Raw genomic sequence first — 12,406 nt, forward strand, 5'->3', positions numbered from 1 at the left:
ATAGAGCCTTCTGTCATAATCACCTATCGAGTGCCTACCAGGTGCCAGGCTCCATTTTATCTTAATTTTCTCTAATCCTCACCACAACCTAGCAAAGTGGGCATCATTATTCCTGTGTTACAGATTCAGAGAGGCTGAATAACTTGATGCAGGTCACACAGCAAGGAAGTGGCAGCATGCATTAGTAAACCCAGCTCCATCTAGCTTCAAAGCCCACGTTCTCACCTCTACTCCAGTCCAGCTCTTTCCCCTCCCCATTCGCTTGGCCTGGCCTATATTTGGTCTCCAGTGGGTGCTTGCTGAATAAAAGACCTAAGGCCACCTCAGATCTCCCTCTCATTTGTGAGAAGGGGATGGTACTTCCTTTGCAGGTTTGTGGTTCAGATTAAAGATAACACGCGTAAAGCATCTACCGAGCTCCCTGAAATACAAAATTCACTATTAACTGACTATCTTACGTTCATCACTGCATCAGCTCTGAAATCTGGAGGGGATTTCTACTTTGTAAATTAAAAAAGCGCCTCAGAACAGGCGAAGTAACTTGTCCGTGGCCACACAGCTTCTAAGTAACAAAACGGGGATTCAAATTCCATGCTAGTGACACCGGAGATGGTGCCCTTTCGAGAAGGCCAGTTATAGCTCTCCCAAGCTGTGGATGCGCCGGACAACCTTCAATTATCTGTCTTCCCGGTCTCATCACCTCTCCTGGCCTCCACGCTTCTTCATCCCCCAGACTACACCCTAGAAACCTCCTGTCGCTCTCTCTTTCCCGCAGAGCCGATCCAAGAGGTCCCTTCGGCCCGCTCCCGGCCCTCCGGGGAGAGAGCCGCTCCCCGCCCGCAGCTCCGCGGCGCCTGGGCGGGGCGGAGTCTCGGCCCACGTGGCCCCGGGCCCGGCTGGGCGGGGCTGCGCCGGCCCCGCCCCGCGCCCCGCCCCCGGCCCCGCGCCCCGCGCTCCCCCCGCGGGCCCTGGGGGCCGCTCGCAGGTGTTCGCTGGCGCCCGGATGTCTGAGCTCTGGCTCCACTCTGGCTCCGGCTCCCTCCGCAGCCTGCGGGCGGGGCTCCCAGCCCATCCGGAGCCTCGCGGCGCCCCCTCCGCTCTGCCAGCAGCGCGGCCTCCCGCTTCCCAGCCTCCCGGCCTGGGGGGCCCCCCACCCGGCGGAGTCGCTGACCCGACTGCTCTCCCGCTGCCCCCAGCTGCGCTCGGGCCGCTGCAGCCTCGGCGCGCCCCCACCCCGCTTCCTGCCTCGGCAGCTTTGCCCCGGCCGGGCGGCCGCCCTGGATCGCACCCCGTTCCTTCCTTCCTCCATTCTTTCAGGCAGCTCGCATTCCTCGAGCGCCTGCGACGTGCCCCGCACAAGGCCTCGCCGACCTTCCGAGTGTGGCCCCCGGCCCACCGGGATCCTCCGGGAAGCCTCTGCCCTCCACCCCAGCCTCCCTCCCCACCCTGCTCCCCGCTCTCCTCCCTGATGTCCTGTTTCACTCAGAGTTGAGCATGTAATTGTTCTCTGATTATTTCTCCCTCCCGTTAAGGGTCGGGCTGTGGCAAGGTCGAGGGGTCTCTCTGTGACCTAAATCAGGGGTCAGTCTGAAAGTGGGGTGAGAGTCAGAGTGTGGCCAGAGTTGTTGGGGTTCGGCCAGACTGTGGCAGGGTTTGGGGATACGTGTGGGCAGAAGTTGGCAGCAGTCAGTCTAGGGGCCCCGTTCGCAGACAGGGTGTGAGGGTTGGTCTGAGCAGCGTCAGAGGTCAAGGTTAGTGAGTCAGTGTGTGAGTAAGGTCAGTGGACCTCCGGATCAGGGTAGTAGGTCACCCTGAGACCAGGATTTGGGGCTTGCCTCTGACAAGCCAGATAGGAGGAGGGCACTGGAGGCCTCAGAACTCAGATTCCTATCCCTCCGTGCTGGGGGCTGACCACAGCCTCCCCCGTCACCCAAGCCATGGAGCTGACCTTCCATGTGGGGCCACTCCCTGTGCTCAGCACCACTCTGCTCCTACTTTGTGCCAGAAGCTAGAGGCAGAAACCCTCATCGGGCCAGACTGTGGTCAAAGGGAGCCCAGACTGGCGGTAACACTGGCCATGGTAGGGTAGCCTTAAGCTTCTGGGGGACCCCATCCTGGAGCCACCCATGTTTAACAGGTAAGAAGATGCTGTTCCCTGCACCTTTTGTCATTTGTTCATAAATCCAAAGCCTGTCAAGGATAGAAGAGCCTTCAGAGGTCACAGTTGTGGCCCAGAGAGGGAAAGGAACCTACCCAGGGACACACAGCAAGTTAGTAGTCAAGACAGGACTCAGACCCAAGCCTCCAAGCTTCCTATCTGGGGCTTTTTTTGTGTAGTATGCCTATCCTGAGCAAGGAGTGTTATTCCCATTTTACAGATGGGGCCGCTGAGGCCCTGCGAGGCTTAGGGACTCAAACAGCTCTCACAGAGTAACTGTAAGGGGCTGGTGGGATGCACAGCCCCCCACCCTGAGAGTCGGGAAATGTGAAGTCAGAGAATGCTGATTCCCTAAAGCATTGTCTCCTTGTCATTGCCACCCAGCCCCCTCCGTCCTGCCCTCATTAGGAGCAAATGAAACAAGGGTGGCCAAGCATGAGCTGGAAGCCAGGGAGGGGAGAGAGCACTTTTTAAGCACTGCTGGGGAAAAGCTTAGCTGGGTCCTTATGGAAACATATGGAACTCATTACCCTAAGTCGAAGTGGTTGCTGGCCAGCTGGCAGTTGGTCGGCTTGGGGGCTAAAAGTGTGCGTTGTGTGACAATGAGGGTACCCAATGCACAGCAGACTCCCCAGAATAACCCACACGCTCACTGAGCCAGGTTCTTCCTGACCCTCACTTTGTGTTTGACCTGTGCCATTTCTACCATCAAAAAACGGGTGTCAGGGGCCGGCCCGGTGGCACAGCGGTTGTGTGTGCACGTTCCACTTCGGTGGCCCAGGGTTCGCCGGCTCGGATCCCTGGTGTGGACATGGCACCGCTTGGCACACCATGCTGTGGTAGGCGTCCCACATATAAAGTAGAGGAAGATGGGCATGGATGTTAGCTCAGGGCCAGTCTTCCTCAACAAAAAGGGGAGGATTGGCAGCAGATGTTAGCTCAGGGCTAATCTTCCTCAAAAAAAAAAAAACGGGTTTCAAGACACACTTGGGTACTGGGCCCTCTAGGTATGCAGGGAGGAGATGAGGACTTGGGGACCATCAGGCCAGACAGCCACACACCCCTAACACACACCCTGACTCACACACCTCCCTCCCCCACCGGGGCCCCTGGCAGGTCTTGCAGTGACTCAGATGTGTGAAGGGTTGGTCCCAGGTTCCGTCAAGGGTTCATCCAGGTGGGCCTCGAGGGGCCTGAATGTTGGTCCTGCACCCTATCAATTGCATTTTCCACTGCAGGTTTGACTCCATATATAAACAGAGTGCCAAGAAATTGTTCAGAAGAGGCATTCAGTAGTTCACAGCATCTTAGTCTGCGTGGTAACAGGAACAGGGGGCGCTGCCTCCATTTCACCCTTACGAGGTTCACAGATTTGGGAGACCTGCCAAAGGTCACCCTGGGGTAAGTGTCAGAGGCCATGTCTCCAGCACATCCAGTGCTTTCCATGTCCGCAGCTCATTTAAATCTGTGCAAAGCAATGGATCACACAGAGTGGCCTCTGCCAGCCACCGCAGCCCTGCGGGTACTCTCTCTGTGAGTCTGGGAATCAGACAGTTGCTGGTTGAACTCCGAGCTTTGTCGTGTGTGAGCTGTGCCATCGACAGGTAAGTTATTTGATCCTCTCTGAGCCTCACACGATTGCTGTGATGACTAAACAAGATGACGTAGGTAGAGCGCCTGGTATTAGCCATAGTAACCCCACCACGGAGCTGGCTGGGCATGGTTGTCAGAATCCTAACAGAATTCTTTCCTCATCTTTCTGGGGTGGCAATGTTGTTGGCGTCATCCAATCAGTGTCCAGCTACTACTTTCCCGTTATTGGGGTCTGTAGTTATTTCACGGCAGATGTGTTATCAACTGGTGGAAGGATGGAGCTTCAGATCCATGAGCCTGTCCAGGCTCAGCCTGCTCCAGAACCATCTCACTCATGAAAGTGCCCCTCTCTAGAAGAGAACAGGGGTTGGGGGTTGGGGTAGGAGGGACACGACCCGGACACCAGGGGACATGGAGGCCAGAGGTGGTGAAATCATGGATATGAGCAGCAGCTTGGTGATCAGACAGACCTGTGCTGAAACCCTGTCGGCCACTCCTTAGCTGTGTGACAGCACTTCTCTGAGCCTCAGTTTTTCCATCTGTAAAACTCCCAATAGTGCCTCTTTCCTGGGGTTGTGGGAATTAAATAAGACAACGGAGATAGCATACCTGGCACAGGTGATCTCCTCAGGATTGGCAGCCCTTATGATTTTTTCGAGAGGAAGTGGGGAGGGGGCACGGGCTGTTCCTTCGTCATCACCCTCACCTGCAAATCTTATCGTAAACTTTCAACTTGAACAAACAATGGATAATACAGATGTTGTAATATTTGGCTATTGAAATGCCTGTGTGTGCCCACATTCCTCCACTCACTAGCAGTGTGAACTTGGACAAGTTACTTGGCTTCTTTCATTCTCAGTGGCTGCATCTATAAAATGGTGGTGATAAACCTCCCTGCCACAGACAGTGAGGATTAATTAATGAATGTATAGAACTTTCAGACTGGGGCCTGGCACAGAGAACCCCCAAATGCTAGTTGTCTTTCATTCTCTCAGCATACCGTCTGAAGTTTGTGTTCTTATACATTCTGTAGCCATCTGTGCTTTAATATAAAATCGTAATGTCTCCATTTTTTTTTAGTGAAATTGACATTTCAGGAAGATGTACCAGATTTTTATCACATGGCTTTGTGAAACCCGGCACCCAGCCAACTTCACACACAATCACATATGTGCATACGGATGTACGCTTTGAGAAGGCCATGCTCCGCTGGGCTGCTTCCTAAATGGGCCGAAGCAAGCCCTCTTAGCCCTGAGGACTGCCTGCGCTCTCTGTCCTGCTCATCATGCTCTGTGGAGTGAAGCGAGAAAGGGTGCTCACATCTCAGCAGGAGCGTGTTCCTTGGCAAGACTGACCTGGGAGGAATTCCTGGCTCTGGCCCTTAACCTGAGTGTCAGACCGTGGGTGCCAGTCCTGGCCCTCTCCTCTCCTTGCTGTGCAACCCTGGGCACCTAGCTTTGCCTCTCTGAGCCTCAGCTTCTTATCTGTGAAACGCTTTCTACCTTTCAGGCTTGTTGTGAGGATCAGAGAAATGCATAAAAAGGGCCTGCACATAGTCATGGCTCCACAAGTGAGAGCTCTTAAAAGTCTGGCTGGTGTTTTAGCTCCATAAAAGCTATCTTTTATATGTACTTTAATAAAACGGGGCTACGGTCTGTGTGCCTTACACAATTAATACACTTTCTTGCATTTGAACACATCTGTTAATCCAATCAAGGTGTTTTTCCTCCTAAATTATCTTCTTTCATATTTTATTCATATTTTACAATGTCTGGGCACGTCGTTGAAGCCGACTGAGCCTCAGTTTCCTCATCTCTAAAATGGGAAAAATGCCTTTCTTACAAGGTTGTTTCGAGAATTCAACGAGACGGTGTATGTGAAAATGCTTTGTAGATTGTAAAGTCGAACACGTGCCAGAGATATTTTCCTGTACGCCCCTCCCTCTCACTAGGCTGAATTCCTCAAAGACAAGAGAGAGTTTTGTTGACCTTTATTCAGCCCCAGCATTGAATGTGTACTAATAAATTTAATAATAATGGTGAGGGAGATAGGAATTCTCATTTCTTGAACGCTCCCTGTGAACGAGGCTCTGGGCTGAGGGCATCCTAATGGAAGGATGAGTGACAGACGTTTAAAAGGTTTGGGTTCCCTCTGCTGCTGATTGAAAGGTGAAGGGATTGTCGTCCTTTTCCCTAGGGCAAGTTCTGTTTTCCATGCTGCAGACAAATTAATTTCATTCTTGGGTCTTTTCCATTGTTTGGCCAATCCATTGTATAACAATAATAGCACTCGTTAGTTTCCTTATGTATAAAATGGGGCTAATGATCAACTGGCCTCATGTAAAGGTGGCTCATAAATGACAGTAACTTTCCCTTCCTCCTTTCCTTCCTCCCCAGCTACGCACACCCTTCCCTTGGAGAAGAAGTTGGTGATGGGGCGAGATGATTAAGCTGGGCGGCAAAGAGCTGAGTCCCTTCACCCCTCTGGGCTTTTGTTTCTTTTTGGCACAGGGTGGCAGATCTTTTAGGAATAAAGCCCTGATTCTGAGACCTTCTGAGCCCTTCCTCATTCAGAAAATCTCTCTCATCTGCCATAGCACCGAAGATTCCACTCACCAAATACCACGTGTCCCCTCTGATCATTTGTTGTGTATTCCAAAACAGCTTTAAGTCCTAAAAAGCAGAGCTGTGTGTTAGGGATTTGACGTCTATTTTTCCAAGCACTTTCTTACCATCGCGTTTCATCCTTGTAAACCTTTCAAAGTCCCCAAATCATACACAGGGCAGCTGAGGCCCAGAGAGAAGAAGGGCCTTGGTTAAGGTCACAAGAGTGAGTGACAGAGCCAGTCCTCTGACCCAAGACATGCCAGGAGCCCATCTGAGCTCAGGCCCTCTCTGAGCCCCTTCTTGACACCAAGCTTTGTGCTTGGTGCTTCCTCACAGTAATTTTACAAAGCAGGTGTTGTCCCCACTTTCCAGACACGGAAACTGAGCAGGTGAAATTACTTGCCCAAGTCACACAGCAGCAAGGGACAAAATCACGATTCGGTCATGGCTGACTCCAAAATGTGTGCTTTTTATTTAATACCTCGATTCCTCTGCAGCTTTGCTGTTTCGGAGCCTTGAAGATGGCCTCTCTTGAGTGTCTACAGCAGTAGTTTTGTACCCACAAGCGAGAAGTGATTACCAAGGCTGACCCCCATGCTCCCCTCTCTCAGCCCCACAGCCAGGGTCAGGGGGTTCACAGAGCAGGGCACACAAGGCCTCTGCTGCAGCAGTGATCTGCACGGAGTGCCCCCCCACCCCCAAAGCCCATTGTCTCCCCAGAAGACAATACAGATAAAGGAGCCAGCCTAGTGGGCTGCCTGCATCAATCTGTAACCATGGAAACCCCCAGGAAGACAATTCCAGAGCCCTCCCTGCCACCCTCCGCCCTGCAGCTGTGGCTCCAGGAACCAAGCCGCCAGCAGAAGGGGCATTGCTGGTAATTGCCACCCCCCCCCACCATCAAATGGGACACAGCTGGGCTCCCCTCCACATACATCCTCCCACCGCGCCCCAGAACTGGTGTTGGCAAAGGGGCCTTGGATGCGTTTAAGGCCTAAACCTTATTTCTTTTGCAGGAAGGTCCATTCCGTGAGGTTCCACACTGGTGAGATGTGTCCTTGATCCCAGGGTTGGGCAGAGGAAAAAGGGCTCCGCAGAATCCTGAAGCATTGACGGGTCAGCCGGGCCCCTGGGAAGGGCTTCCTTCTTCAGCACATGACTCCCCTCTGGTGGCCAGTAGCTGCAATTGTCAGTTGCGGCGCTGGAGAGGAACAAAAATTATGACCTCTTCTTCCTGGGTGTCTGCCGTGTTCCGGACGCTCACACATATCTGGTCTAATCCTCACAACCACTCTGTGAGCGGGGTGTTCTTAACCTTTTTACACGTGCTGAAGGCAAGCCTTTCGAGGCTAGAAGCATAGATAGCAGAGAGGTCCAGAGGTGAACTCAGACAGCCCGGGACCAAAACCTGCTCCACCATCGCCAGCCTTGTGACCTAAAGTCTGAGCCTCCGTTTCTTCATCTGTAAAGTGGGAGTGGCAGCAATATGTACCTCAGAGGGACGTTATGAGGATGACGTGAGTTCAGATTTGTGACCCTTCAGAACAGTGCCTGGCATAGTAAAGAAATGAATTCCGGGCCCTGACACTCAAGCTGTGTGCCATCAGCATATTGTTGACCTACTCCTGCCTCAGTCCTTTCCCCTGTACGATGGGGCCAGTCGTGGCTTCCTCTTAGGGCTGTTGGGATCGGTGAAGTGGATTTGGGGTGTGAATGTGCTTGCTTTGCTGCTGTTAGCTTCGTTTCTGACCTGCCTTTGTAGGGAGGAATGATCGCAAGGGCAGGGTAGGGGAAGGGGCAAGATTCGGAAGGGAGAGGTTCTGCTTCTCCTCTCTCCACAGGCCAGGAGAAGGAGGTACCGGAGAATTCTGGCCCCGCGACCCCTTCAGCCTCACAGGGCCTCCCATTCCCCTCCATGCAGAGTCACACGAGACTGACAGTGGCCAGAGACTTTCCCGGGAGGACATTGGGTGTGGTCTTTCAGTGGCTCCAGAAACCTTCCACTGAGGTCAGTTCAGTGAGCAATTCTCGTGCTGCTTCTCTGCGAGGGGCACTGGGCTGGGTGTTGGGGTGGGAAGACAAAGAAGGCAAGCAGCACCTTAAATCTGGAGGGGAGGACAGAACAGAAGAACGACCGTCACTACACTGCGAAATGATGACAGACTGAGGCTCCCAACAGGAGGTGGGGAGCAGGGTCTGAGAGATGGGCCGTACAAGCCATCACCACCCATTCCCATACTGTGGCCAGTGCCACCTGGACTGCAAAGACTGAATGTCTTGCTTATTTCAAAAGAATTCTGAGTCTTATTTTCCAATGTTAGCAATTGATCTGGAGTCTTGAGTTTGCTGTCCCGGGTTTCAATTCTGTTAGTCTGAAGAGTGAAAACACACCCATTTTTATTGAGTGTTGGTTGAGGTCATGTGTGCATATGGGGTCCACAGCATCCTCAATGACGTGTATCTGAGAAACTTGTGTCTGAGAGCAGGCCCTTTTTCCTGGTAGAAGAGGTAGAGAGAAGCATCCCAAACGGAGAGAACAGCGTGAGCAAACAGGGAGAGCAGGCAGGTCAGCGGGGGGAGTCGCAAAAGCATGTCTGATCAGAGCCTAAGGTCCCTGTGTGAAGGGGGCTCAAGATCAGAGGGGCTGCGAGGAGGTGGGGTGGGGTGGCCTTCCGTGGTGGGGAGCTACTTGCCAGACCTTAAGCTAGAGAGTGACCAGGTCAGGTGTGCATTTTAAAGAGTTCCCGCGGGAAAAGGAGGGAATAAATTGATAATCACGTGAGTTGTAGGTGGCGCATCCCCCAAACTCCTCTGGGCACCTCTTTGGGGACCTGAATCCAATTGCCCGTCTCCAACAAGGGGCCACCTCCACAGGACCTAACATCTGTGAAAAACATCTCCAGGGGCTGGAAACATCTGGAAAGAATCTGGCCAATTTGGTAGCCCTGGCCTTCCCAGCAGGGCAGCATCTTTCACATCCTTTTTCTCCTTCCCAAGCCCGTAGCTGGTTAACGATGAGAATAGACAGCCTGGCAGGCTTTTGGCAGGTGCTGGAGTTCACCTCTAGATGGCAGCCTTAACCCTTAAAGCCCACCAGCTCCCGGAAAGGCAAGAGAGGAGGGAAAAGGAACTAATAAATGAGAAGGATGCACAACCGGTCTCTCAGGTATGCGTCATTATCTCTATTCTACAGTCGAGAAAATTAAAACCTGGAGGGGCGAAGCCACCAGTCCAAAGTCCCGTAGAGAGACGGGCACAGTGGAACTCAGCCTCTCTGAGCCTCAGCTTCCTCATTCATAAGATGAAACTGACCCACCCCTGGCAACGCTAATCTACTTTCCGTCTCTATAGATTTGCCTATTCTGGACATTTCACATAAATGGAATCACACAATATGCGGCCTTTTGTGGCTGGTTTCTTTTGCTCAGCATAATGTTTTCAAGGGTCATCCATGTTGTGGCATGTACCAGTGCTTCATTCCTTTTTATGGCTGAATAATACTCTGTTGTAAGGATATATCACATTTTGCTTATCCATTCATCAGCTGGTGGACATTGGGTTGTTTCCACTTTTTGGTTATTATGATTAATGCTGCTATGAACATTCACGTACACGTTTTTTGTGTGAACATTTGTTTTCAGTTCTCTTGGGTATATATCTAAGCATGGACTTCCCGGATCATACGGTAACTCCATGTCTAACTTTTTTGAGGAACTGCCAAATTGTTTTCCATAGTGGCTGCACCAATTCGCATTCCTACCAGCAATGAATGAGAGTTCAAAAATTTCTCCACGTCCCAGCCAACAATTGTTAGTGTCAGTCTTTTTGACTATAGCCATCCTAGTGGGTGTGATTCTCGTTGTGGTTTTGATTTTCATTTCCCTAGTGACTAATGATGTTGAGCATCTTTTTATGTGCTTATTCATTTCTGTGCATCTTCTTTGGAGGTTCGTCCATCCAAATCCTTTACCTTCTCAACACATTTTGGTAATATTATGCCACACACACATACACACAGCACATTCACGTACCATCCCAGATTTCACCTATCACAATAACCCTATAAGACAGTCATGCTCAGCCCCATTTCACAGGTGAAGGAATTGGGGCCCAGAGTCGTGCAATGATGTGCCCAAGAGCACACAGCTTAAAGAGTGTCAGGGCCCAGAATTTTGTTTATTTAACAAACATTCATATAGTATTTACTATGTGCCAGTTCAGAGAACCCATGAATCCACATTCTAACAATTTTCCAGCAAAAGCATTGTTATCACTAGCAGAACTTCCCTGAAGCAGCAAGTTGTTTCTTTAAAAAAGCAACTTTTTCTCTCCAATTCCCACAGTAATACGTGCTTATTATAGAATAGTTGGACCAGCCTGTACAGAGGAGCACAGAGAAGATGGAGCAGAGGTTTCTCTTCCTTCCGTCCCATGGCTCCCGTTTGGCTTCTCTCTGATTTGGGGTTGGCGTGAACAGGTAACACAGTAGGGAGCCCCGGAACAGGAAGTCTTTGCATTCAGGAAGCTTCCATCAAGCATTTTGTATTTTGATAAGGAGGATTCTGAGCAGAGGGAATCTGAGGCATTTTTCAGGAGAAGATACACCAGCTGCAAGGGACGTTTGCTATTTGGGGGCTTTTCCGGGCCTTCAGGGCCTGACTGGAATGGGGGCTCCTCCCTGACCAGCTGTGCAGCCTCAGGCAGGTCATTTAGTGTCCTCCATGCCTCCGCTTCCTCATCTGGAAAATGGGACTAAGCATCCCTCGCTTATCTAGTTGTGGGGTGCACTCCACCCCAACAGTGTCTGCAGCACTGCAACTCCTGGTTCATCAGAGGAACACACTCGCCTTCACGTGGGGTCCTGGGGCTGAGTTCTTTGTTCAAAATGGTTCAGTGCCTTGTGAGACAGAGGTCTGAGTTCAGATCCTGATTTCATCTTTAACCAGCCCTTGGTCAAGTCCCTCTACATGACTCTTTTTTTCGTTTTGAGGAAGATCAACCCTGAGCTAACATCTGCTGCCAATCCTCCTCTTTTTGCTGAGGAAGATTGGCCCTGAGCTAACATCCGTGCCCATCTTCCTCTACTTCATATGTGGGATGCCTGCCACAGCATGGCTTGATAAGCAGTGCATAGGTCTGTGCCCGGGAACCAAACCAGCGAATGCCAGGCCACCAAAGCGGAGTGAGTGAACTTAACCACTACACCACCAGGCCGGCCCCCTCTACCTGTTTGAGCCTCAGTTTCCTTGTCTGTCCAAACTGTACCCATGTCACAGGGTAGTTGGGAGGTCTCAACATAATATGCATGTGAAGGGCCTGGCTGGGGGATTTATACTGAGGAAGTACTCAGAAGACATGAGCTGTTATCACCATCATCACTACTTCGGGCCTACTATGTGCCTGGCACTCTCAGGGAGGAGGCACAAAGGTAAAAACAAACCATGGTCCTGCTCCCAAGGAGTTTGAAGTGTCATTGGACGTCTAACTCTAGACTCATTGCTCCTGCCCCTCCACCATTTGAGTAGGGCCTTGAAGGCTGGATCAGATTTGACCACGTAGGGATGGAAGGGAGGAGGGGCCCTGTGCATATGGAGCCATGTAATTAAAGCCTGGGAAATGGGGAAGTGTAGGGCCTGAATGGAAAACTGTAAGTATTTTCGTTCAGTTCCATATGAGGACCTCTTTGGTCCGTCCGCATAAATCTTAGCTAAAATGTATTAAGTACCTACTGTGCACCCCTCTGAGAACTTTCTATCCAATGCCTTACTGAATCCTCACCATAAATGGAAAGTTCACTTTTGCCATCTTCATTTCAAAGATGAAGAAATTGAGGCTCAGAGAGGTCCAGCGACCTGACCAAGAGTGCACACTAGGAATGGACGGGACATGGGGAGCCAGGCTGCAGATCTGTACCCCACAGCTTTTGCAGGAATTAGTCAGTTCCCAGGCAGTGAAACTCTAAAGCCAGTCCCAGCTGCCCGAAACTCAACCGCAGAGAGCTGGCTCACCGCCCCCCTGCTGGCTCCCTTCTTTCTTCTCAGCCCCACCC

The 12,406-nt window shown here is 51.5% G+C and overlaps 1 long non-coding RNA gene across 2 annotated transcripts; it reads left to right on the top strand.

Annotated features, from left to right (window-relative positions):
• The first annotated feature begins 961 nt into the window (after positions 1-961).
• On the top strand, positions 962-7,325 carry LOC139080028 (uncharacterized). 2 transcript variants are annotated; one of them, XR_011534147.1, is made up of 3 exons: positions 962-2,137; positions 3,397-3,559; positions 4,832-5,797. It is a non-coding gene; the product is annotated as an uncharacterized lncRNA (long non-coding RNA). The 2 variants fall into 2 exon arrangements; XR_011534148.1 differs by lacking the exon at positions 4,832-5,797 and adding an exon at positions 6,148-7,325 and having other exon boundaries at positions 1,007-2,137.
• The last annotated feature ends 5,081 nt before the right edge of the window (positions 7,326-12,406 follow it).

Source organism: Equus przewalskii, chromosome 2 (genome assembly GCF_037783145.1).
Source record: "Equus przewalskii isolate Varuska chromosome 2, EquPr2, whole genome shotgun sequence".
NCBI classification, from domain to species: Eukaryota; Metazoa; Chordata; class Mammalia; order Perissodactyla; family Equidae; genus Equus; species Equus przewalskii.